This window comes from Dipodomys merriami, unplaced genomic scaffold, assembly GCF_024711535.1.
Source record: "Dipodomys merriami isolate MVZ:Mamm:240054 unplaced genomic scaffold, mDipMer1.0.p SCAF_1587, whole genome shotgun sequence".
NCBI lineage: Eukaryota > Metazoa > Chordata > Mammalia > Rodentia > Heteromyidae > Dipodomys > Dipodomys merriami.
In genome coordinates this window covers 1-27885 of record NW_027202923.1, presented here as the reverse complement: position 1 = coordinate 27885, position 27885 = coordinate 1, and the positions used below count along the sequence as shown (strand labels likewise).

General features: G+C 43.9%; 1 long non-coding RNA gene across 4 annotated transcripts in view; it reads left to right on the top strand.

Moving 5' to 3' along the window:
* LOC138827621 (uncharacterized) overlaps positions 1-27854 on the top strand; it is a 38625-nt gene extending 10771 nt beyond the window's left edge. For 3 of the 4 annotated variants that reach the window (XR_011372148.1, XR_011372147.1, XR_011372149.1), the window contains exons 2-3: positions 25483-25603; positions 26986-27854. This is a non-coding gene — a long non-coding RNA (uncharacterized lncRNA). Of the gene's footprint in view, positions 1-16215; positions 24191-25482; positions 25604-26985 lie in introns of those variants that run through there. The other variant, XR_011372146.1, reaches the window with a different exon arrangement.
* Positions 27855-27885: the final 31 nt, after the last annotated feature.

Here is a 27885-nt window from a genome sequence, read left to right as displayed (position 1 = left end):
TCAAGAGGCCACATGAGGCTAATAAGATGGGTGCTTCTCTGGATACACAGAAGGTAGAAGCCTCATGCACCCTTGCATTTCTCAGTCCAGGGCCCAGAACTCTGTGCAGGGAGGTGAACCACAACTAAAAGTCAGTTGAGACTCAACAGCATAGTATGGGCTATAGCGATGATGATGAATCTTCATGTTTGTTCTTCTAGTCACTATAACCAGGTACTTGAGGTTGGATAATTGAAAGCAGCAGACATGCAGGCTTCCCCGTGCCTCTTCAGGAAGACTCTACTCTGTGCCTACTCACCTTCTAAATTTAGGAGCCCAGAGGTCCATCCCACAGCTATGGAGGTTAGTTTCCACCCCCACGTGACCATGGTGACATCTTCCTAGATTTTCTCTGCCCCTCTGCTTCTCTATGCAGTCAGGTGTCCTGTGATCCCACCCTTGCTTCATAATATCTGCTGATGCTCTACTTGGTCAGGGTGGAGGGACACAGAAAGAACTTACAAAATCAAGTGTTAAGTTTCCTCAAGGAGAGAACTTTGAAAGACAGGGAACGGTACCCATAGAAGCAGGACATGATGAACACTAAGTACTCCAGTGCAAATGGAGAGCACGTGCACCTGGATAGAGCCAATTAGAAATCTCAAAAGTGAAAACCTCCATGGAACAATAGCAATTACTTAACGATACCTAACCATTTTTAACAATGTGTAACAATTATATAATAATTTAACTCTATAACAATTATTTAAAATCCATAAGGTACTTCATGATGAGCTTGATTTAGCCAAAGAGAGAATTGGAATTGTGGACTCTGTGAGTAAGAAATTGACCCAGAACATCACTGAGAGATAAAGGAATAAAAACTATGAAAGCCAAACTGGGCTGAAAAGGAAAAGTTGAGAAGTCCCGACCTGCTTTTCATTGGAAGTTCCACTAATGAAGAAGTGAATCCATGAAAGCAAGGCAGTATTTAAATAGGCAATATTTAAATGTTTAAATAGAATGGGGGGTGCTGAGGAGAATTTCAAGATTTCCGTATGGTCAGGCACGTTGATGCTGGCAGCATCCACCAAAATATGGCAAGCTCACTCACAGTGGGGATCAGGAAAATGGACTGGGTGTTTATACAGTCAGAGCTCCTTTCAAAAGCTTGTTACATTTTAGCCCACTTGCCAGTTTGTCTAGGTAACTGGTGTGTCAGCTTTCAGTGTAGTCTCCAGTCCTTTGAGAAAACGTATCCAACTGTTACTTCCCATCCAAAAGCCTGTGATGAGCTGGATGCGTGGCTCAGCAGGCTTCACCCTTGCTAAGTTCAGAACTCAGTACTGCAAGTTCAAATCTCAGTGTCAATAAATGAGTGAATGAAAGAATGAGGCACTTTGGCTGTGTGCTGCTTCTAGCTTGCTTTTTTGGCCACACATTTCTTTTTTTATTTATTTATTTATTTTTTGTCTGTCATGGGGCTTGAATTCTGGCCCTGGCTGTTGTCCTTGTGCTCTTTAGCTCAGGATGAGTGCTGTACCACTTGACCATAGTGACATTTCTGGTTCTCTAGTGGTTTATTGGAGACGAGTCTCATGGACTTTCCTGCTGAGTAGCTAGGATTACAGGCATGAGCCACTGTCAGCTACTCATTTCTCTGACATTGTTAGGTCCCCTGTATCCCAACTGACCTTCCATTCAGTTAAGCCTTTGTGTTTGCTGCTCTTATAGAAATACTCCACACAGTCCAATTACCATCTGCTTTCCTCGCTAGCCACAGGCAGAATAAGAAGGAAAGTTTAGAGCCTGACCTCAGATTTAAGCAGCAAACTGGAAATAGACAGAACAGGGAGGATGAGGAAGACATAATGTTCATTCCAGGTTGAAGTTCTGGCAAAGTAGAAAATGAACAGAAGTTGAGAAGTCAGAGTTCAGAGCGTGACTTGAGATGGAGTTTACATGTGTCTATATTCTCCCCTTGAAGTGCCCTGGGCCCAAAGGGACCACAAAGGAGTGGCATTGGTGGGGGGAGGGTGGGAGGATTTTGGTTTTTGAAGTAAAACAAGCAGGAGAGGAGGGAAGACCTTTGACTTCCAGAGTAGATGGTGTGAGAAGTTTAATGTTCACTTAGGAGTTCATCATGATTTATTCAACTCACGGGTAAGAAAAAGTCATCTACGATTACCATAGTCATGCCCATTGAACTTTAGATATTGTTTGTGAGGAGCTTAGCAAGCCTGGATCAGTGGCTACTGCTGGAATCTCAGCTACCCTGATGTAGAGGTAGCAGGAACACAGTTGCCCAGGCCCAGGCCACAAGTTCTCAACAAAGAAGCCCAGACTTGTTGTTGTATACTTGTGATCTCAGCAACTTGGGAAATCAGACATAGTAGGATTGTGATCTGAGGCCATCCCCAGACAAAAATGTGAGATCTGAAAAATAATTGAAATGAAAAATAGATGATTGGTATTGGACTGTGGTTTAAGTGATAAAGTGCCTGCCTAGCAAGTACAAAGGTATGAGTTCAAACTGGAGAACTGTAAAAACAAACCTCTGTACTTACCTTTGTGCTGGAGTCTGGAGTAACAGCGTCCTTCCTCTCAGATGGGACCTCTGGGCATCTGGGCTTTTTGCTTCTGGCTGCAACTACTCTAAACTTAGATGGAGTTCAAGAGCCAGGACTGTAGAATTACATGAGTCTCGTTCAGAGTCTTTGTTACCTATGCAATGAGTCATGGAACACATCAGGAAACACCTCAGGAGCCTCCTACAATCTTCTCAGTAGTACAGCACACACAGCACTGAGAGCGTTCAGGGGATATGGTGTATTTTACTCAAAAACTGTAACTACCGGCATTAATATTTTTTTTCAGAAGGCTCAGCTGAGTGGTGATAGGTAATGCAAAGTGTGATTGAGCCAAAAGTGTAGCTGTAGCTCAAGTGGTAAATTTCTGGCCTTGAGCAAAATGAAGCTTAAGAACAGCAGCTAGGTCCTGAGTTCAAGTCCCAAGACACACACACACACACACACACACACACACACACACACACACACACACACACTTTGTCTTTCTCTTTCTGTCTGTCTCTGACTGTCAGTCAGTCTGTCTTTCCGTCAGTCTGTCTTTCTGTCTGTCTGTCTGTCTGTCTGTCTGTCTGTCTGTCTGTCTGTCTGTCTGTCTGTCTGTCTGTCTCTCTCTCTCTCTCTCTCTCTCTCACACACACACACACACACACACACACACTTTGTCTCTCTTTCTCTTTCTGTCTGTCTCTGACTGTCAGTCAGTCTGTCTTTCCATCAGTCTGTCTTTCTGTCTGTCTGTCTGTCTCTCTGTCTCTGTCTCTCTCTCTCTCACACACACACACATCAACACAGAGTGATTGAAGCTGGGGGAGTTTGAGGAAGGTGAGGTTGTGCCATTGTTAGGATAGGTCCTTTCCTACAAAGCCTGCCTGGTTTTTCTTCAGGGCTGGGGCTCTGGCTCAGCTTGCTTTGCCAGTGTCTCATTGAATGGACATTTGTTTGAAGTCTCTGTCCCTTCACACCCTACAGGTGGCTGGCTCAGCATATCTGTTAGCCATCAAGGAGCTGAATTTAGTGCCTCCACTTACAAACCTAGACCCCCTAGGTAGTGAAAAGAGATGAGTGCTAGAGAGGAACGATGAATGAGAAATAAAACGTTATTGTGATTATTGTGTGTTGTTATACTGGAGTTTGAAACCAAGGCTTCATCCTTTTTAAGCAGGCTCTCTACCACAGGAGTCATGCTGCCAGCCCTTTTACTCTGGTGGATTTTGAGATAAGACCTTATGACTTCTTGAGCTGGTCTCTGGACTGTGAACCTGGTATTTATACTTTCTTCCCTAGCTGAGATGACAAGTGTGTATCACTATACACAGCATTTTGTTTTCTTTGGAGATGGCGTCTTTGTAACTTTTTACATAAGCTGCTCTGGAAATCCAGTCCTCCCAGTATCCAGAATTACAAGTATATAGCACTGTACCCAGCTTGAACTCACTTCCTTATTTTATCTTTTTTTTTAGGGGGGGTGTCCAGTCATGGGGCCTGAACTCTGGGCCTGGGCACTGTCCCTCAGCTCTTCAGCTCAAGGCAAGCACTCTACCACTTGAGCCACAGCGCCACTTCTGGCTTTTTTCTTTTAGCTTATGTGAAGCTGAGGAATCGAACCCAGGGCCTCATGCATGCAAGGCAAGTGCTCTACCACTGAGCCACCTTCCCAGCCCCTCCTTTTTTTCTTATTATCTTTAAGTATTGAACTCACTTCTTAATATGCCGTATTCCACTAGTTCTTCTCAGTATTCTTTTCACTGCTGTCTTACATCCAGTGTCAGCTTCTAGGTAGTTGACAGCCTTCCTAACCCTGGGTGGAAGTTGAAATTGCCTTCAAAACTTAGCTAAATTCCTCCTGTCTCTTCACCTCTTCTGTAAACAGAGGTGGTGGATGGCCTGTCCGAGCAGACAGCTATTCCTGGGAACCCTGCTTTATCCTTCTTATTTCATCCCATGTCTGTAAACATAGCCAACCTTCCATGTAGGAATTTACGAAGAGAAATACATTGCTTGGCATGGATGAAGGGAAGCAGACCTAGGACCAGGACTGAATCTGTGTGAACCCTGAATTACAATGTCATGGAGTGAGACAGTACAGAGTTACCTGCAAATACTTTCTAGAGAAGACTGAGATTAAAGAAGATTAAGAAAGAGGGAGATAGAAAAAGGAAAACTGGTGCTGCTATCAGAGAAAGTGCAATTTTAGGGAAAATGATTCCTTGTCACCATAGCAGTATTGCAGTGGAATAAATAAAATAGGGATGAAGAGGGAGCTAACTAAATATTGTTGATACAAACAGTGCTTTAATTTTGAATGCATGTCTTCTACTATTGCAGTGTCTCTTCCAAATGAAGAGAAATACACTCTCTATAGACTAGTAGTATGTTAGAATGTCAAAGAGTATGTGTGGTTCGTGCTTCTCATCTTAGCTACTCAGGAGGGTGAAATTTGTAGGATCATAGTTCAAAGCAAGCTTGGGCAGAAAAGTCCATAAGACTTTTTAATCCTCCAAATAACCAGCAAAATGTTGGGCTGGAGGCATGGCTCAATAGGTAGATAGAATGCCAGCTGGGCATGCAAGCTGAGCAAGTACAAGGCCTTGAGTTTGGATTCCAGTACTGCCAAAAGAAAACAGCATGGAGACTTTCTATCTGCTTTTTATCTTCAGCCTACCCATTCAGTTATGTCTCATAACTCATAATCAGTTATACCTCTGCCCCTCTTCACAGTCCAGTGGTTTTATGACACAAAGATTGAATTTATCTTGGTGCAAATTTCCTGTTTAATTAGCTTCATGAAGCTTGAAACAAGTCTTTTTTCATAAATCATTTTTTGAACCAAATCAGCATTCTTCCAGGGGGTAAAAAAAGTGGCCTGTCCTTTCATCTTTCACTTTCCAAAATTAATTTGATAACCAGGTTTTCCAGCCTTGGAGGGTGGTTGTGAGCCTCTCCTGTCATTTCTGATGATTACTGGAGTCTTCAGTTGGTGATTTACCTCACAGCTGGTGTCAACACCCTTGCTTTCCAAACATCCAGCTAACTTTGCCTCAGGAAAGCATGGTTTAGGAATCATCCTGCAAACTAAAGAAACTGCTCTTAAGAAAACCCCTCTCTAAACAGCAGATCCTTCTGTACCAGCTCATTGTGTCTCAGAGAGTGTCACTGGCTCATCAGAGGAGAATAAAACTATAATAAAGTGGTGTCATTCATGGGATGTCCTGCGGACTGTCTAAGGGTGGACGGATTACTGAACCTCAACGTTTCTCCAAGCTGTGGTCCATCTGAGTATCCTTTCTCAGTGTTTTGGGAGCTGTGTTTCTTTTCTTCCCGGGCCAACATTACTCAGAACTGCCGTGCAGAATATGTTTAATGAATTTCAATCTATAAAAGCAAAGGGAAACCCAAGTGCTTTGCTGTGCTCTATTGCCTCAATGTGACAGAATAAAGCATCTGCCAGATTCTTTCAAAGCACAAGAGAAAAGCTTTTTGGTAATAGTCTAGGACCTAAATCTTTCAAACCTGTGGTTACAATGGAAATGGTGCAAGAGGATGTGGATGGGAGAAAGGACAGATGAGAGAATGGGGAATGGGGGTGAGACTGTCCTGGTCTGTGCTGGTCCCAAGGCCAGCTGCCTGCCTGAGCCTCAGGAACAATCAGAGACTAGATAAAAAGGGAGAGAAGCTAAAAATCTGAGAACAGATGTGTTCTTAACCTATGTTTATTAGCTACTTGCCTGAGTAATGACAGAGTATCTCGGAGGCTGCTCTGCCTTTAAGTTGGTAGAATCGAGTTATCAAACAGATGAAATTGACTTTAGGAATAAAGACATGATGAATGAAGGACAAAAGGTAGCATTTAAAGGCCAGTCACTTTAAGGAAGAAGGAGGAAATAGACACTTCTTCATTTTTTCCCCTTTCCTTTAGCAGCACTGAGGTTTGAACTCAGGACCTCCTGCTTGCTAGGCAAGCCCCACCCCAACCATTTCTTTCATTGGCTGTTTTTTGACGTTTCATTTTGACATGTCCTTAATGCACACCGTGCTCCTGGGTCAGACTCATCCCTTCTATCGCTCCCCTTCATCCTCTCTCCTCCTTCCTAAATCAGTCTCACCATGCTTTATTGCTTATTTTCATACACATCGACATAAAACATGGTGAACCCCTTGGCTACCTTTCACCCTCTCCATTCTCCCACCCCTTTGCACTGGCTCCTACACCACAGACAGGACATGTTCCACCTTCCTAATGTTTTTGTTAAAGTTCATGGTACTTGTTCTCAGGAACTTTATTATGGCCCTTCACGCATGCATCTATGGTACTTTAATCAGATTGATCACATATTTAGGTACAGGATTTGGTATGTGTTTACTTATATGTTTATCTTCTAATTCTAGCAACCAAGTATAAGAGTGAATTTGTGTGTGCTGGTTATTTCTGAGCTAGGGTCTCACTTCGTGCCCAGGCATGTGCCTGGACTGTCATCTGCCTGTTTTCTTTAAGTTTCCACTTGTTGTTTACACATGTGTACCACTTTACCCAAATCTCAGTGGCAAAGGTAAGCTGAAAACTTTCCTGCCTAGATCGGTCCTGGCCAATGTTAGCCCTCCAAGTAGTTAGAATTATGGGCATGGACCACCTTCCTTGGCCATTGATTTCCTTATCCCGGACATTTTTTAAGGGACCAGTGAAGTGTCCAGACAGAGAATGTAAGAAGTAAGTGGTCTCTTCGGAGGTGCCATTATATAACATCTTACTACATATCAGGTCTAGTCTAAGAAGCTTACATCATTTGTGACCCTCTTTTTTTTGTGGCATTGTGTTTACCCTTAGGGACAGAAGAGAAAACAGGAGTATTGAGAAGGGAAGTAATAGGTCTAATGTTACAAAGTGAGGGACTTAAAAGCTGGGGTTTAATCTCAGGAAACTTTTCACAACTTTTTATTTTGGCAGTTTGGAGTTCGAGCCTAGGACTTGATGCTTGCTAGGCAGGTGCTTTCCCACCAAGCTACATCTTGAGCCCTTTTTGGTTTGTTGTTATTATTGATTTATTATTGTTATTATTATAATACTGTAACAGTATTATATTATTTATAACATAATATTACATGTTATATTTATAAATGTTATAACTCATGTAGTACCGTAATAAAATACTGGGTCTTAAACTCAGAGTCTAGAACTTTTGCTTGACTTTTCACTCAAAGCTGGTGCACTACCATTTGAGCCACAGCTCCACTTGTGGCTTTTTGCTAATTAATTGGAGATACAAGTGTTTTAGATTTGTCTTCCTGAGCCATGATTCTTGGATCTCAGCCTCCTGAGTAACTTGGATTATAGGTATGAGCCACCTCTGCCCTTCATGCTTAGGCTAGATGGGCCCAGAGGCTATTTTTCTAAAGTCAGTCAAAAGAAAAGTAAGTGTCATGTCACCTTAAATGGCTTTGTGGTATCTGTTTGCTTCCTAGCATCCCTAGAACATTCCATCTGTGTGGTTAGACACACTGGCAAGGCCTAACCCAGACTTTCTTCCTGGGTCTGCCACACTGGGCAGTGGTGAGATCCATGGGTGGTTGTCACTGCAGAGAATTGATCCTGCAATGTGCAGTTGCTAACAGGTGTGTGGTCTACCAGTGAGCTGCTGCCAGCTTCAGCACATAGGAATGAAGTTAGAAATGTGTGGGCAGCTATGGCCTGGAGAGCCCTGAGGTGCTTCTTGGGGCTGGGTGAAGCCTTGGATGTGGTGTCAAGGCCAACAGGCAGGAGTAGGTGGTTCAGCTGCCAGGAGCTGCCAGGCCTGTCATGGTGAGATGAGGTGTCGTGGGGGGCGGGGTTCTGATGAAGGACAGCAGCTGGACAATTCTCCTGGGAAGGAACCTCCTGCCAGGCTGGCCTGTCCACCTCCTCCATAAAAAGCCAGGTATCCCCAGGGGTCTCTCTGTGCCTGAGTTGGGAGTGGTCATGATGTTTAAGAGATAGAAGGTAGACAAAAAGAGAACATGGCTTATAGCAAGGAAGAAACACAGAGGTTAGAATTGGCTTAGGTGGGCGCTGGTAGCTCACACTGTAATCCTAGCTACTCAGGAGGTTGAGATCTGAGGATTGATTTCAAAGCCAGCTGGTTAGGAAAGTCTTTGAGACGCTAATTAACCCCCAGAAAATGGGAAGTGGAGCTGTGGCTCTAAGTGGTAGAGTGGTAGCCTTGAGCAAAAAAGAGCTCAGAGACAGCTCCCAGGCCCCAAGTTCAAGCCCCATAACTGACCCCCAAATAATAATAATATAAAAAAGAAAGCAACTGGATGTGCATGGGATCAGAATTTATGATGTCAATTCTCAAATTTAGGACAATTTTTGTGAAAGTTGAGAGAGGGAGAGAGAAGCAGAAGGAGGAAGAAGAGGAGAAAGAGGAGGAAGAGGTGTAAGAGAAGACTAACATTCACTTCTAAGGAAGAGGGAGTCATGCCAGCTAATGGCTTATAAACTAAAGATGTAGTTTAGAAACAAACTGCCAAAAAAAAAAAAACCCTAAATGTGGCCATTTTCAGAAACCTCTTTATTTTATGAAAAGTAAGCAAAAATCTTTTTGTTTAGGAAATGTGGTGTCTGGACTTACTGTATTCTGTGAGTTAAATCAAGAACCGTTGGGGAATAGAGCTGAGAAAGAAAGTAAGTTCTTTAAAAGAAAGCTAAATCCTTGAAAATGATGGTTCTTACATGGTGCACTGCTGATAGATTCACATAAAAATGTTTGCTTTAACAAAGAAAGTTTTCTAGGCAGGAACTGATATCTCGTGCCTATTATCTTAGCTATTGAGGAGGCTGAGATCTGCAGATTGAAGTTGGAAGCCAGCCTGGGCAGGAAAGTCCATGAGACTCTTTATTTCCAGTTAATCAGCCAAAAGCTGTCAGTGGAAGTGTGGTTCAAGTGGTAGAGTGTCAGGCTTGAGTAAAAAACCTAAGTGAGAGTACAATGCCCTGATTTTCAACCCCAGTTCACAAAGACACACACACAGACACATACAAAGACACACACACACACATACAAATTCCTAGAATAACTAAAATGAAGAACAAAGACTTGTGTGCTGTAAGGTGATCTTCCTATGGATAACAAGAACAGTGAGTGTGACTTGGGAACTACTGCTTAGATAGAAGCCTGGCCACTAAAGTACTAGTCCTGCAAAACAAACTCTTTTGAGGCTGCAAATGCAGCTTTGGAAACAGAAGGTTTAAGGATTGTGTAAGTTATGAAAACTTACTGAAGCAGTTAAGTAATTGTGATCTGATATTCTAAATCCAAATATTTTCCCATTGAGTGTAGGAATTCACTTTTTAGATTTGTGGAATACAGGGAATAGAACCAGTTTGCTCATCGTAGACCAAAATTTCTTTGAGTCCTTTTCTTTCTGTCATGTGAATGGCAAATTTCTCAGTGAGTGTACAGAATGCTAGCCATGTATTATGCAGGATGTCCCAGTCCTTGAAATTGGGTTGGCAAAGTAGACAGGAATATTTTTGGGTAAAAAAGACAAATGTTCATAAATACGACCACTGGGAAAGACTTCTGACTGAATTTACTAGTCAGACAAGTTGCTCATGTCATCCTGAGGGCTTTATGCAGGCAGAGATAAAGCAGTGGGACTAGACGAGTGTGGTCTGTGCAGAAGCTTTGATCAGGGTTGGCTCCTGGAGAGAGGGCACGAGTGCTCACCTGGTTGATACAACAGCCATGGAGATGGCTGTGGTACTGGTGTCTAGTTTACCATCTGCTGGCTACACAGTGTTCTTCCAAGTTGAGCCTCCCGTAATTCCCAGGAGACTGATTGTGGTCGGAGTGGAGTAACAGTTTTTGTGTTTGTGCCAGCCTGTGGCAGGAGCTGCTTAGAGCCACCAAGCCATAGTACATGTGGTAGGAAATAGGGAACATGCTGATGGATTGAAGCTTTCCGTAAAAATATTTTGCTTTATGTCAGGTGCTGGTTGTTCATGCCTATAACAGTCGCTACTCAGGAGGCTGAGAGTGGAGGATCATGGTTAAAAGCCAGCCAAGCTTATAGAGTCCATGAGACTCTCAACCCCAAGTAACCACCAGAAAATTAGAAGTGGAGCTGTGGGTCCAAGTGGTATAGAGCACTAGTCTTAAGTACAAAAGCTCAGGGATGGGGCTTATTTTTTGAAATGGGGTCTTTTCTTTTCTTTTTTTTTTTTTTGGTGGGTCATGGGGCTTGAACTCTGGGCCTGAGTGCTGTTCCTGAGCTCTTCAGCTCAAGGTTAGTGCTTTACCATTTGAGCCATAGGGCAACTTCCAGGCTTTCTGCTTATGAGGTGGTGAGGAATTGAACCCAGGGCCTCATGCAGGCAAGGCAAGCACTCTACCACTGACCCACCTTTCCAGACTGGGGTCTTAATTTCTGCTGGGACTGGCAGCCAACTGTGATGTTCTCAGTGTACACCTCTGGCCTCTCTTCTTAAAGGCCTTAGTCCTTCCTAACATTGGCACACTGCCAGGGTTGGGGTGTAGGGGGGTGGGGGGTGAAGGTTGAGAGGCTTGGGGGACACATTTAAGCTATCTCCAAACCTAAGAAGCAATTCTAGGAAAGATTGAAAGTATATTGGCTGTTTTTTTGGGTGGGTGGGAGCTGGAGGGGGTGGTAACTGAGTGTTAGATCTCTTCCCTAGTTAGACCTCAATATAAAAATAATAAGCTAAAAAAGTGTCTCACACAAACCCCTCCTTTGTAGTTGGGATTGCCATTGGAGTGGTTCATCTGGGCCAGTCTCTTCCTCTTTGCTTTGTGTCTGGTACCAAGGTGGTACCTGGTAAGGCAAGTTGGCCAGTGAGGGCTTAAAGTTAGGCACTGTGCAAATCCTTCCAAAATGCAGTACCCTCTCTGTGTCTGTCCTCATTGGCAAAGACCTCCCTGCCTCTATGTGGGGCCCCTGGTTCCTCCTCCAGAGGGAAAGTGGGGGGGTGCATCTGGCTACAAACAGGAAGCTTGGCTTCCTGTGCCCCCTCCCCCATGCTGGCACAGTGCTGGGTGGGACCAAGGCTGTTTGCATCTCAGAGCTGCTGGGCCTGCCAGGCTGACTCTTAAATTTAAACACTGCCAGGAGGAGGTATAGAGCCTGGGAATGGGAGAGGTAGCAGGATGCTGCACATTTTGTGTTTTGCTTCTGCCTTTGGATTAAGGACAGACTTTGTTGGTTAAAAAGGGGAGAAAAAGAAAAAAGCTCATCTGGTGAGCAGGGTGAAGTGGTGAATTGCGCTTCTTTTTTCTGTGGAGTCTGTGAGTTGGTGAAAACATAAAAGTGTGGCGAGCATTTGGTTTGAGGTGTTGGTAATGTGCCCTTCCTTTACGTGGGTTTCATCTCTTAGGTTGTATGTGGACTTGGGGACTTGTATGAGGACTGGTGCATCATGTGTGGGCCCGGGGCCCTGGTGGTTGTGCGGAGGAGGTGGGAGTCCTGGGCTTTGCAGCATGTCCCTGCTTGTTCACTGGGGTGTCCTCTCCCTGTGTGGACCAGATGTCCCCTTACTCAGAGCTGCTAAGTGGCTGCAGAGCAACCTTCATTGTCCTGAGGATGGACAGCTCCTCTGAAGTTTTACTTTCACCTTTCCACAAGTTTAGTATCTGGGGACAGGTGCCCAAAGTCATCACTCACTTTTTCCCCCTTTTATGAGAGGCAAGGTTAGCTCTAGAATCTTGTACTACTTTATAGACTGTTTGGTCCCTCTGACCTGCTTCCCTTTTTCCTGGGATGTGTCCCCAGAGGAAGAGGCTTACAGGATTAATAACCTGTGGAATATTAACTCCTCCCTTCCTATGAGAAGTCTGGAGTCTATTTCCTTAAACTTACGAATATGTGTGCACACACATGCACATACAAACAGGGATGCATGCATATATGCCCACACAGCTGCCCACTCATGTGCATATATACATGAATATTCTGAAACGCATGCACACACATGCACACACAGGCTCATATGCACACACATGCCTACATAGGTGCGTGCTCACACACATGTGTACAGAGACACACACAGACACATGCATACACAGATTCATGCACCACGCTCACAATGCCCACACAAATATACACTCACAAAGGCAGATACATGTATATATGCACACATGCACCAATACACATGCACACACAGATGTATTCGTGCATAGATGATTCACACTCGTGTGTAACTAACACAGCTTTTTTGTCCACGAAAGGGCTGAGCCTTGGGAGTCCATAACAGATTTTCCAAATTTCATCCTAGGTCATTGTAATGATGCTTACTTTCCCCCATGTCAGCAGTGGCTTTCCATTTGCCACATAGGAAGGAGGGTCTCTGTGGGCATGAGCTGTGATTATGTTCTGTGCAGGTTGCTGCCACCCTATGGTGTGATGGCTGCTGCTGTTTCTTATGGATGTGACTAGGCTCTGAGGTTTTCCTGGAGGGAGGCTGGGCCTCTCATTCTTGGCCAGGACCATCATATCTATTGCATGATTTTTGTCAAGTCCAGAAGTTGGGAAAAATCTTAGCCCAGCTTATATCTTTATGAAGTGCTCCTCAGCCAGATGTCATGGCTCAAGCCTGTAATCCTAGCTATTTGGGAGGTGCAGATTGGGGGATGGTACTTTGAGGCCATAAAAGTTCTTGAGACCCATGCAGTCAATCACTGGGCTTGGTGGCACATGCCTGTCATCCGTGAAGGGAAGCACCAATAGGAGGATCACAGTCTACATTGATTGGGACATAATTGAGACCTCACCTTGAAAATAAACTGCAGCCTGGTGCTGGTGGCTCATGCCTGTAATCCTCTTTACACAGGAGGCTGAGATCTGAGGATCATGGTTCAAAGCCAGCCCAGGCAGGAAAGTCCATGAGACTCTTATTTCCAATTAACCACCAGAAAATTGGAAGTGGCACTGTGGCTCAAGTGGTAGGGTGCTCACCATGAGCTGCAGAACTCAGGGACAGCAACAGGGCCCAGAGTTCAGCCCCATGACCAACAAAAACAAACAAACAAAAATAACACTGCATCAAGCAACTGTTGGAGTGACTCAATTGGCTGAGCACTTGTTTAGCCAATGGGAGGCCCTGAGTTCAAACCCCAGCACCACCAAAGAAAACTTTTTCTCTCCTCTCTCAGTGAATACAGCTCATTACAGAGATTTCCTATTATTCTAGCAACTGAACTGCAAAAAAAGTTGACCATGAGTCAAGCCATTTGATTCCACCGAAGTACATAGGTTAATATTCTTGACAGGAGCAGTCTGGGTGTCAGTCTGACTTAGGAAAGCCATAGGGTCGGCTCCACACCTGTGTTACCAGCTTTTTGTCATTGTGACAAAACACCCAGATCAGCCAAACCCTAAGGAAGAAAGGTTTATTTCGGTTTCAGGGATTTGGGTCTTGGTGTCTTGGCCCCTTGCCTTTGGGCCTTGTGGCAAAGCAAGTCCTCATGGTGGAAGCACAGGATGGAGCAAAGCTGCCTACTTTATGGTGGCCGGGAGGCAAAAAGAGAGGAACAGGAAGGGGTGGGGTCCCACCATCCCTTAGACAAGTCTCCAGTGACCTGACTTCCTTCCACTAAGCCCTTCTTGCTAAGGTTCTAGAACCTTCCAGGCTGCCATCAGACCTAACACGTAGGCCTGGGGGCGGGGAGCTGTCAGAGTTCACACTGTAGACAGTCAGTGGCTTGAAGGTCATTTCCAAAGACATCCCTGGAGTTCTGAACTCTCTCCACTGCCTTAGGAGGCTCAGGGGAGGCTTTACAAAGATTGGCTTGTGATTTTTCCCGAAGGAAGCTACAGACTTTTTAGGGATAGGATTCTGGATGAGGATGCTGAGTGAACAGTTGCCAGAATGTGGAAGAAATGTGTGAGACCTTCCTGCTGGCTTAAAAGGAATACTTAAATGTTTGTTTGTTTGTTTCTGTTAACCCATATTTGATGAAGCAGAGTGAGCACAGCAGACCTGTGATGGAGCTAATGTTCTTGCTACAGATGAGACTAAGCTGCAGTGATTTTAAGAGACATTGAAGTATAATTGGGTCTAGAAAAGGCCTGGGCAGCACTGATGCACTGCAGAGCCTGTGTGGGGCCTGAGCTGGTGCAGAGGCTGGATAGGACATAGCTTGAAACCTCAGTGTTGGTGATGGTGATATTTGCATTTGGAGCATTCACTGGAAAGAAAGGTGCTCACTGATGGAGTCAGCTTATCTCATTTAATTCTCACTGTAGCCCTTTAACTAGTAGTACTCCTGTTTCATATGAGAAAAGTTCACAATTCAGAGAGGATGAACTTATGGAAGGTGGTGGATCTCAGCAGAGGCTGGAGTTGAATGGAAAGATGGCCTGAAGTTCTCTGAATTGTGCTTGGAAGGGGGTGTCCTTTTGTTAGAAGATTAGAAAAGCTTTGGGATGGGCATTCACTATAGCTCCTAGCTCCTTAGGAGGCTGCAATCTGAGGATCTTAGTTCCAAGCCATCCTGGTAAGGAAAGTTCATGAGACCTTTACCTCCTGTTAACCAAGAAACTGCCAGAAGTGGATCTGTGGCTCAAGGGGTCTCCCATGAGGGAGGATCCTAGACCACCACCTCGCAGAGCTCTCAGCCCCACATCTCCCATTCATTGATCATGAAAGCAGCCGCTCTCAGGTACAGGCTCTTACACCTTTAGGAAGAGGAAGGGAAGGCAATCTGACCCCCATCTTCCAGGTTCATTTGCAGGATTCTTGAGGTAAAACCTCAGGAGGGCACTTTCAGGAAAGAATGATTTCCCTCTACATTGTTATATAGATTGTAGCAATAGCAGATCTTTATATCTGAGGAAAGAGCTACAATGAAATACATAGGAAGATTAAGAAGAGAGGTGTGAGAAATGAATTGATAGGTATGAGTTTCTTTAATTTCAGAGGGAAAGTGAGCCTTTACAGGTTAGGTATGACATAGCTTAGTCATATGCGCAGTTTGCCACAGCTTGTAAGAGGAATGTCTTTTTGTGTGTCTGTGTGCCATTACTGAGGTTTGAACTCTGGGCCTCCTGCTCTTGCTTAGATTTTTCGCTCAAGACTGGTGCTCTACCACGTGAACCACAGCTCCATTTCTGTACTTTTGCTGGCTAACTGGAGGTAAGAGTCTCATGAACTTTTAGTTCAGCCTGGCTTTGAACCGTGATCCTCTTATCTCAGCATCCTGAGTGGCTGGGATTACTGGCATAAACCACTGGTGTCTGTCTTAAGGCAGATGGCATAAGAAATCATGACATATGTTACTGAAGGAAAGTGCTGAGGGTTTTCCTCTTCAATATTCTTAGGAAATTGCCTGTCATGGGGAAAGATATCTGTGTGGGGCAGAGAGCCTGGAGTCAGGAAGAGGCAGACCTGGATCCTTTTTCAGTGTCATAGGATTGAGACTCTAATGTAGGTAGTGCTTGAAAATCTCCCATTCTTCCCCTGCAAGATAGGAACATTCAACACAGACTTGTAGCCTCCCTTTCCTATGAATTATAAGTAGAAAAGTGTACAAGTTTCCAAGTGTTCATAGCCAGCCCACAAAGGAACTCCAAAGCATCCTTGGATTTGGCGAGTTCTTTCAATGGGACACCTTCCAGTACTGATATACACTACTTGACAATTGGTGAACATGTTCTAAAATCCTCTCCTAAGCAGGAAGGTGACTGTCCTTGCCTCTTTTGCTTATGCACCTGTTCACCGGTTAGAACAGCCACAGGAATGTGGCAAGCCAGTGAAAACCAACTGCTTCCTGATGAAACCAGATTCCCTAAAAGTGTTGTCTGTTCTTGCCAAGAGCCAAATCCTCCAGCGGAAGCAGGAAAACCACATGAGTTTCCCAATTAATGCTACGCATGTGTTCTGACTTATACTAGACCCCTGAGGCCAAAGTAAAGCACATGAAAATTTAAAAACCAACCTGATGAATTAAGTCAATAATATCCAGCCTGTTGGATAAATTCCCTGTGGAGATTTAAAACTAAGGTTCTTTCAGGGCTGAATTAAGACGATGATGAAGAAGGCATCCATGTTTCTTCATTGATTTATTTCTCTGGACAGTATGAGTGTCATCAATAATGAATAAATCCTGTTTTGCTTGTGTGGTGTTTCAGGTTGGGGCTGAGGATGCATCTGATGCTGATATCAAGGTGGGCCCCTCTACTTTGGCTGAGCCTGGCTTTGTTCTTGTTGGCCAGATGTCCTAAGCATCAGAGCTTATGAGTCTAACAAGGGCACAAATACTTCAGTTGCACAATACACTAGGGTTGTAAACTGCACTTTTTAAAGGTTACCATTTGGATGGGGACAGAGATACCCCTTGTCTGTATTTGTGGAGAGTAGATTGGCTTCTTGGTCTTACTCAGGACTGATCCACCCACCCATCACTTCTGGTCCTGCTCCTTGTAGTTAAACCCCATAGTATATTTGCAAACTCCAAGCACTAGGCCAGTTTTGGGCAATGAAAGTGACTTAATCCTCTGGCTAGCTCTGTTCTGCTGAAGTTTGTGATACCTGGTGGTTTTCATTCCTGCCTGTTGGGAGAATATTCTGAAAGATCCATCACAGTGCCCAGTTTTGAGAAAGACTTTACTTTTCTCCTCCTACCTTTGATGCTTCATTCATTGGCTTCAGATTCAAATCCTGAAGAAGCAGGGGGTGAATTGAGGTATCAGCTTCCAAAGTCTTGATTCTGTATTCTCTGCTTTGTTATGTGGAGAGAATCCTCACAGGAAAAGGTTTATGGTATGTGGAGGGTGACCCAAATGAACCGTGATAAAAATTTGATAAGGTTGTTGGCTGGAGTACAGAGGTTTCTGAAGGGTACTAGTGACATTGAGCCTTCCTGGCTGATAATCGCCAAGTATGTGTGCCCTGGGAGATCACAGAGTTGGTGCTAGGTCAGGCAGAAAGAGAGTCACGTAGATCTGGTATTTTGTGTCTGTTTTTCTCTGCCAGTGGGCTGATGTGTTGGCAACAAATTCTGGCTGTTGTCAGAGATCAGAACATCTGTGCTCCTTTGCAGACAACTTTGGATTTTAAACTATTTGGAGGAAATTGTTCAACTTAGCCTCTCACTCTGCCTCCTCAGTAGACAGCTAAGCCTGGTGCAGAGTATATTTAGGCCTAAGGAAGACGTGGCTAGGAATTCTGCGTTGTGCTTATGCCCTGATATTAGGAGGTTCCAGCTCTGAAATGTCACAGCCAAGTGGGCAGACTGGATGGCTTGGCTGGAAACAGGAACAAAAGATGCCAAGTGAGCTAGGTAATTTGGACTTGGACGTGCCAAGAGAGCCATAAAGACTGGCAGGACTTGAGAGTGGTTCATTCTTGGAAGACATTGCTTTCCTCCTTAGTTACCTAGGTAAGGCTAAATGCTGTTTCAAACAAAAGAAAAAAAAAAGACCCTCTTAGACTAATTACATTCAGCAGAGTATACTACAGAGCAATTAAAAACAAAAGAAAAAGAAAAAATAATCGTTAGCCCTGAGTCACAAACAAGTTAGGAGAACTTGGGGCCTGCCTGATTAGACAGAAGTCAAAATTAGATATCGACAGGTTCTAATTGGTGACAGCATAATTGTCTAATTAGTTATGTTTGACATTATTCTAATGAGCTATCTGTCCTTCTGCCATTAACTGAAGTCAGGGCTGCCAGGATAGGCCAAGAGCTCCTTCTTGGATCTATTCGCTTATTTATTAACACGAGTGAGTCCATTACTGGTTTCATCTGTTCCAATCAGTGTCCTCTTAAGAATTTTATCCAATAAAATGACCCCAAACTATTGATGTAGTGCGAATGGGGCTGTTCAGGGGCATTGCCAACCTGGGGCCTACATTCTACTTGTGTTCCTTGAAGTTGTGGCAAATTCCAAGGTGCCTGGGAAATGTGTGGCTATGGAAAGTGCCATTGGCATAGTGCACTTAGCATTATGTTTGCCACAGCCCCCCAGTGGTCTTGCTAGACAATGGATCTAGGGTTGCAGGGCTTGCAAGAAAATAACACCAAAGTAGTGACAAAAGGAAACAAAAATGACCTAGAGTGAGAATGGCAAGGGCTCAATCATGGAAAGGGTTTTATAAGCTGGATGGCAAATGCACCCCTGTGCCTAGATGATCATATTTAAAATGTGTTTGTCCCTGGCTCAAAGCCTAATAAAACTGCTGTCCTGCTGTTGGCCATGCCAGGACAGCTCTGCTGGGTAAAATCGCTCCGGCTTTTCTAGGAGGCAGTTTGTCCATGTTGGGACTGTGAACTTGGCCTATGTGGTTTCCCCTGTGATCTGTCTAGATGACAGATCCTAGCCTGATGGGGACCCAGCTAGTGTGCTGGTCCATGTACTTTGCCCTCCCTGACCTGAATGCTCTCCTTCCTCCTATTTAATGGGTGAAACCAGAGCACATGCCTCAGAGCTGCTGGTAAGATGACTGGGAGCAAGGTGCAGAAAGTTCCAGGACATAATGTAGTGCCTGGAACTTGGTAAAAGTTTCAAGGGTTTTATCTTGCACTCTGGACAAGGATTTTTGTTTAAAGAGTTTGACTCTGCTTAGCTGTGTGGGAAGAAATGAAAACAGCCTAGTTTTCCAGTGAGAAGTAAATGGAAATGTGATTGTCTTCCTGCATTCAGTTTTAGAGCAATGACTGAAGCATTTTGTGCAAGGGAAGATGCCTATAAGGACAAGCCATGTGGTTTGAAAGAGTGTGGTCTCAGTTCCATAAACGATGAGCAAAATAATATGAAGATGTTAGCATAGTCATATGTGGGTGACAGACGGTCTTTCCTGCATCTAGCCCACAGTGTGCAATTATTAATGACAAAGTAATGATACTGACCCCTACAGTTCAATAGACAAGGAAATCTTAAGTTTGCTGAACTGTTTCTCAGTATAGTCACACAGTATGAGGTTTCTTCCTTGTAACAACTAGGATATAGATAAAAACAGCAACAACACACTTTACCTTTTATTAAAAAGCAATTAAAATAAATCCAACTCGACAGTAAATTAAAGCCCTGGAAATTATTCGCACCTCGCATAGCACAGTCACAGCACTCTTATCTTCTAACACTTCCCTGACTTGGAAGTGCTGCTTATAAATACTCAGTACTTCTCTCTTCCCCATTATTGTAATTTTCTCTTCAGATGTTGATGTTGTGGCAGTATTGGGGCTTGAATTCAGACCCTGGATGCTGTCCCTTAGTGTTCTTGTTCATGGCTGTTACTCTACCCCTTGAGTCGTGCCTTCGATTCTAGAAGTTGTGTTATGGACAGAGGTGGATGGTAGTGGAAAACGGTGAAGTGGACTGTAATTAGAAAAGAATCTTCTCTCTGGAGCACAAATTATGTACATAGTTGCGCATCACTTAACCAATCCAATATTCATCAATCATCCATCATTTGGTGGTGAACGAATGAGTCCTAGGTGTGGACGATACCTGTGTACCTGTACAAACCTGGTTGTTTCAGGTCAGGTACTCTATGTGGTCTCTGGATGCAGTAAGTAGGGGGAAGTGGCATACAATTGAAATCCTAGCCCTTAGGAAACAGAGGCAGGTCGATTGAGACCTTGAATACTGCCTGAGCTACACTGCAAGACCTTGTTAAAAACAAGCAAACAAAATATTTTTTAACAGCACAGAAAAATGCAACAATAAACACAAATATGAAGCTGTGTCCATAGAATGGGTGCTGATTTTTTTTTTAATGGAAGAAGAAACATGCTGTAAGGGCTGGAAAGTACCAGGTAGTAAGCACATAAAGGAGCAAAGGCATTCAGGGCACAGCAGGGTGGTGTGCTTATAGAGTGGAGAGAGTGCTGGCTTTCCATGGTACCTGCAGGCACCTGGCCTCTCACTTGTCATCACAGACACTGAGGCCTGCCTTGCTGTTTGAGCCTGGGACATCAGTGGGTGGTAGGAATTTCCCAGCTCTGTTACCATCTTAACATATCCTTCTTTACCTCATGACTGAGGTGTTGCCAGGCAGCTGATAAGGTGCCAGGGCCTGAATCCCCAGGCAGGGCCTCACAGTGGAGGAAGACTCAAGCTCCCTCCTCAGTAGTCACACAGCTGCAGCCATGCAGGGACTTTGTTCCCCTACCATGCTGAGAAGTGCAGACTGTGGAGGTGCTTGTTGAGTGCCTTTGATAAAGCACAGCAAATTACTACAGACCAGACAAGGAAAAAACTATGCTCACTGATCATAAGAATCTTTCTCTCAACAGTCTTAAACTCGGGGTCTCAGGAGTTCTCACTTGGCTTTTTTCATTCAAGGCTGGTGGAGTTCTATTACTTGACCACACACACCTCCACCTCTGGCTTTTGGATGGTTAATTGAGGATAAGAGTCTCACGGACTTTTCTGCCTGGCCTGGCTAGGAATCATGATCCTCAGACCTCAGCCTCCTGAGTAGCTAGGATTACAGGTGTGAGTCATCACTAGTACCCAATATTTTGGTAGACTGTGTTTATGAAAAGATACCTTTCAACACAATAGAGAAATTAGACAAGAGAATGCATTACCTCTCTCTTATTTCTTCATTTATTTTCACAGCATGCTATTTAGTAAATGTTTTATAAATCTACATACATACATACATATATTATTCAGTAGTTGTACAAAGAGATTTCAATTCAGCATTTCAATTGAGGTCAGTTTATGACCTCCCTCTAAGACCCTTAAGGGTCAAGACTCAGCAAAATTAATTGTTGCTGAAGGAACTCTGAGAAGGCAAAAATAGAAAAATAGAAAATTTTCTCCACGATCGCTCCACGGTTACAATTCATTGTGCCACTCATTGTGGGAAACAAAAATGTGTGTACCTTCCTGCAGTGATTTCTTTTCAAACCAAGAAAGTGTGGTAGATGGGAGAAACCAGGTTTAGATTGGCATGGTAAGTAGAAGCCAGAGGGTTTTATTTATTTACAGAGATGTGTGGTAAAGGAGAATGAACCTCTGAGTTACTCCATTAACAGTTCAGGATAACTGTGGGATTTCCAATGTAGAATCTTGGTGAACTGGAATTGGTTGCTGCATCTCAGCTACTTCTTGTCCCTACTTCCAGTTGCAGCTGCCTTCCCCCAGCCCCATTTCATTTCATTATGAAACTGTCTAAGTAGGAGTAAACGCCCAAGCTTCTACTCAGCAGACAGCATGGAGTAGAGAAGGCATCAGGGAACACTGACTGCTTCCTCCTCCTCTTATCCTTGTGTCTTCTGCACTTAACCACAGGATCCCAGTAAGGAGAGTGTTAGAAAATGTCAGAGAAGATGAGCAGGCTTAAAGATTGCAGCAGTGTTTCACCTCTATAATGCTATGAAGATCACGGTTCAAAGACAGCCAGGTCAAGAAAGTACATGATACATTTATTTTCAATTAACCACCAAAATGCTAGAAATGGGGATGTGGCTCACATAGTAAAGCACAAGTCTTGAGTGAATAAGCTAAGAGACAGTGTACAGATCCTGTGTTCAAGTCCCAGTACCAGCATAAAATGAAAACAACAAAGCTTACATCCTTTCTCTCTTTCAGCTAAAAACTCTTTGCACTGCCATCCTCTGTATGATGCATCTTTATCTGCTTCTTTCCAACATGAGGCCCACTGGGTTTAATTTTCCACCAAAACATCAGGTTGCCTTGTCTTAGGCTTGGAGGTCTCAATGAGAAGGCATTGTCTATCTCTTATGCTAGATTTTGCTTGTTTGGATCAAGAAAGTGATGATAAACCTGGAACACTACCCCACTTAGATCCATCTGTCATTCATTCATGCGTGCATACATTCCTTAATTCATTCAAGGATTATAACATGAGGGGCTATATGTGAGTTGAGGGATGAGGAGGTAGAGTAGGAGGTATAAACAGGCCTCCAGCCCCTCTCCCTGTGCCTTTTATTCATAGCGTAGTGGAGAGTCAGAGACCCAGGCTGGAAATAAATAGGTGCATCTCAAATAGGAGTTCATTGAACTCCTGTTGTGCCCATGGAACCGGATCAAATTTCAAGTGGATACAAGGTATTACTGAGCTGCTTCCTGTCTTGCAAGCAGTTCAGACTTTAGTTGAGGAGAAAGGACAGGTATCTCATTTAGCAAAATCTCCCATAATGGGAAGTTTACCTTCATCTTCCTGTTAGTGACATGACATAGACCCTTCCCAGAAAAGGAAAGTAGAGGTGATCCAGGCCAGATTAATTACAGGAGAAATTTTAGAAGAACTAGAAGGCTGGAGAGTTGCTGGCAAGGACTCTGCCTTGTGAGCTGTGTGCTGCCTAGAAAACTGTGTCTGAGTCTGTGTAGGACACAGTTTCTTCATTTTCCAAATGGAGATGATACCAAGGACCCTGTAGCATATTGAATTTTCCAAAGATAGCCATGCATGGATCTCTGGACACACATTTCCCACACTGCTCCCTTTTTACTCCTCTCACCTTGTGGTAGGGTTGATGTGTCTTCTCTTTGGTCTCCAGGATTATGTTGTGACAGCCTTGACTGACAGACAGACTGTAGTGAAATCGATTATTATATTCCTAGCAAAGCTCTATGATCAAAATGCTAAGCACCTAGACATGTATTGCTCTTGGAATCCAGCCGCCATGCTGTGAGGAAGCCCACACCCATGTGGGAATCATTGAGCCCTGTGGCCCTCAGGCCTGGCTGAGCTCTTGGTAAATGCCTGGGACCAATCCTGACCATGTGAATGACGGTCTTGCAAGTGGATCATCCAGAAAGCCTGGGTTTAGTTGACTCTGCTTGAACACAGACCAACCCTGGCCCTTTTCTAAGAGGACTAAAACTATTGTTATTGTTTGAAACTACTGGGTTTAGGATTGTTTCCATGCAGTAATATATAAGTGAGATGCTTGTCAGAGAAAGTCACTAAGGAGTGTCCATGAAATAATGCCTGTAAATCAGCACGAACCAGTAATGATAGCTTTTAAAATAATTTGTGTTACTAATAAGTAAGTTTTAATAGAAATCATCAATAGTATCCAGTAGGTTTTAGGGAACTTTATTTGTTATGTGCAAAACCCTATTGTGTGTGAGCTTCCTGGAGGTGCTTTCTGCCGAGATTCTGCTGAGCTCTATGTTCTTTACTGGGTCAGAAAATTATTTGGTTGTCTTTTTTTGGGTCCGGTTGTGGGGCCTGAACTCTGGGCCTGGGCGCTGTCCCTCAGTTCTTCAGCTCAAGGCTAGCGCTCTACCACTTGAGCCACAGCACCACTTCTGGCTTTTTTCTTTCTGCTTATGTGGTGCTGAGGAATCGAACCCAGGGCCTTAGGCATGCAAGGCAAGGGCTCTACCACTGAGCCACCTTCCCAGCCCAATTACTTGGTTTTTAAAGTCTTTTTTTTCCCCTTTTGTTTTTCTTTTCTCTTCTTTGTTTTCTTTTCTGATTCTCAGGAATGATCTATATATTGATCAACTTCTTATTTTATCTGTTCTTTGCAAAAACATAATAGGAGCTATACAAGTACTATTTATCCCTTTAACTGCTGTGAATTGGATACTAGAGTTTGTATCTGGAATATCGTATAAGGCTCATGTGTGAAAGGCCAAGTGACAAGTCAGAGGCACTAGGAAAGAGAAGTGGAACCTTCAGGAGGAAGAGCCTGATGGAAGGGAAGGTAGGTCAATGGTGGGGCGTGGGGAGCAGCTTGCTCTTGAAGTGGATCCTGGGATCTTGAGCCCTTGTCTTTTTCTCTCCTTGGCTATTATGTGTATACTCCCACTATGGTGGTACTCCTTGCCACAGACTTGAAAGCAAAGGGCCAAATGACCCTGAACTGGAACCTCTAAAACTAAACTGAAATAATACCTTTCTTCTGTATAAGCTGATTCACCTCAAGTATTTGTTTTAGCAATGCAAAGAAGACTAAGCTGTTAGACCACCCAAGTGCATTGTGTACTTCCCTTATACACCGCTAGACATGGAAATTGTTTTTAATTCCACCAAAAGAAGCATTCTGTAATTCATATTTTTATGTATTTAACCCAGACGGGTTATCCTAGACTCTGAATAAAGGCCCTGTTGAATTTGTTCAACTTTATTCTAGTAAGTGAATTGTTCTCCACACAGGTTATGCTAATTTACACTTCATTTAGCATTGTGTATGTGATCTTGGTCATTCCATGTGTTTTTGTGCGCATGTGTATTCTGATACTGGGCCTTGAACTTGGGACCTTAAACTTTCTCTTGGCTTTTACACTCAAGGTTTGTGTTCTGTCACTTAAGCCATACCTCCACTTCTGGCTTTTTGATGGTTAATTAGTCATCAAAGACTCATGAACTATCCTGCTTAGGCTCACTGGGAAACCCTGCTACCTCAGATCAGCCTCCTGAGTAGCTGGGATTACAGGCACAAGCCACCAGTATCTGGCTTATGCCATATTTTTGTTGATGCATGGTATTGTTGTATTCTTTGCGCTTTTCTCATTTGAAGGGTGAACCTGGCATTTTATTGTATTCTACCTTCCTTTTTGCTGATGACTAGTGAGTCATGTTATCATATTGGGAGGACCTTTGAGACCATCCACTCAACATTACCTCTTAGAGATGCCAAAACCAAGAATGAGACTGTTTCCTTATTTCCTTACTACTTTTTCTTTTCTTTCCTAAGGAGGTTACATTTAACCTCCTCTGCCCCTTGTTGTTCTAGCCTACTGAGTTCAGCATCTCATCCAGTAGTAGAAGTGTTGGGTACAGGCAGCAAAGGTGGAAAATTACAAGGAGAGAAAATGATGACACTTCAACAGCACAGATTTCCCCCTGGCCATCAGTATTTTTTACCCCAAGAACAAGCTTGTTTCCCATATTTGTGATCTTCTTTGTGTTTGACACAGGATCTAGATCTCAGGGAGGGAGGTCAAATGTTTGCAAAATGATGGAACGGACTCTAATGCACTACGTGGCTTACAGGGTCCTCATCGCAGGCTGCAAATACTTCTGAGGCCAAGAGGTATCTCATCTCTGCAGCTTGCACTGCCTTTCCTGCTTCTGCCTGTGGCTGCTGTCAACTGGGAACGACTGATAAGGAGCAGTAAGTATTGGCTTTGTCCTTATAGGGATGGGTTCCCTAGCACATTTTGCCTGATGCTCTGGAGGTTAGCCCTCTTGAGTGCAGCCTCCCAGAGGCCAGCTGTTGGGACCAGCTAGGTCATGATGTCGTAGTATGGAGTAACATGTGTACTGGCCCTGGAGGGCCGTTGGACACTTGCTCGTCCTTTGTAAAGCTTTTGTATTGCAAGACATTATTGGGCTGTGATTCAGCCAGTCTTGTGTTTTCACTACCATCACACCAATAACTATCTTCCTGACTCCCTAATTCCAGTGAAGGAGCCTGACATTGAGTCCCAGAGGGCCTGTCCCATATGATTCCCGTTTCCCCAACACACAGGCAAGTGTGATTGCTTGGTACTTTTCCAAAGATGTGAAATAAAAGAACGCATTGTGAACAGAGTAGCATTGTGATCCTTTTTTCTTTTTGTGCCATTCCTGTGGCTTGAACTCAGGGGGAAGGCACTATCTCTGAGCTTCTTTTGCTCAAGGCTAGCACTCTACCACTGGAGCCACAGCTCCACTTCTGACTATTTTTAGTAGTTAATTGGACATAACTATACTACCTGGGCTTTACTATCTGGGCTGACTTTGAACCTTGATCTTCAGATCTCAGCTTCCTGAGTAGCTAGAATTATAGTTGTGAGCCACTGGTGCCTGGCTCTGTGTTCTATTTTATTTTATTCTAGATAATTTGTGTAACTCAAACAACCTGTGAGCCTGTTTGTTTTACATACAGGGAAACATCACACCTTGATATGAAAATTCCACCACACATCAAAAACTGTTAACATCTTACTTGTACAACAATTTAAATAATGTTTCTCAGTGATCCTGAAGACATGATCATTTGATAAATCATGGTTCCTTCAGTTTTAATAGAGTCACACATTATCTCCCTTCCTCAGGTCATAGGTGTGTGTGTGTGTGTGTGTGTGTGTGTGTGTGTGTGTGTGTGTGTGTGTGTGTGTAACTGAATCCTTTCCAGAACCCAGATTAACCCCTTGTGGGCTCTCAGACACTTCTGAAGTTTCATGGTGTCTTTGGAGACAGGTGGCTACCGTCGTGCTTTCTTAGAGTTTTATTTGTTTTGAGCTTCCACCTGGAGTCTCCTTCCAGCTGGCACGTGGGTGGAGGTGTGCGGAGAGCCTAGACACCTGGCCAGGGATAGTACTTGTTTCTGTGCTGGTCCAAGGATCGCAGAGTAGCTTGGATTACAGTAGTGAGACACTGGGACCTTGCTAAGAGAAATATTTCTAAGGGACACGTGTCCTGTCCTTTCCTGAGGCTGACACAGCCTCTCAAGATGTGCACCTGTACCCAGTACTTCAAATTGGCATGTGTAACCGATTTTTGTCATGACAGGAAAAGTCATACAGGAAGAACACAGAGAACTCTTGATGGAGGAATTTGCAATCCTGCAAAGAGAAGTCCTGGGGAAAGAACTGCTCAAAGGGTCCCTTCTCTTCACAGGTCAGTTTTAGTCTGCAGACTCATTGAACACTCAGCTCCTTTCCTTGTCCGGGAAATTAGAGGAACATTGGCTGGGTGCACAGTATTTCATGTATTGTACATTGGATCATTTATTGTATGGTAGTCATTCTTTGAGCAAGAATAGGAGAAAAGGACCCTGTTAGAGATACCTGCTCTTGTGCTTGGATGAATGCTCATATGGGTATCAGGACCATCTGAGTGGCTTTTATTAGAGAAGGAAAATCTTTAGGATCCTGGACTTCAATGGGTGATAAGATGCTTTATCTCCTCATGAGTTTCAAAACAATGGAATATCATTGTCCAGATGTTTGAAAATGATATAGGAGACTTATGACAAGGAGTATAACAATATGTGTCAGAAACTCACATAATAGCCAAGTAAAGTTGGTAATTATTACCTTCAGAACAGGTAAAGCAATAGAAGGTCACAGGCATTGAGCTCACATACCAGTCAGGACCAGGTTAGATTCAGTTTGTGGCAGGAGGTGGTAGGAGCTGTTGTGTAAGGTGTTCAGAGGAGATGGACTTCAGGAGATGGTGAGCAGCCTGGAGGGAGCTGATTTTGCTTCTAAGTTTGATGCTTCATTTAGGTCCTAGTGCCTCCATGAATTGTTATGTGTGCTTCCTTAGAATTTTTCTGTGTGTCAAGGCTGGGGCTTGAGCTCAGGGTCTGTGTGCTCTCCCTTAGCTTTTCCTCACAGGGCTAGCACTCCACCATGTGCCACAGCTCCATTTCTGGCTTTCTGTGGTTCATGAACATGAGCGTCACAG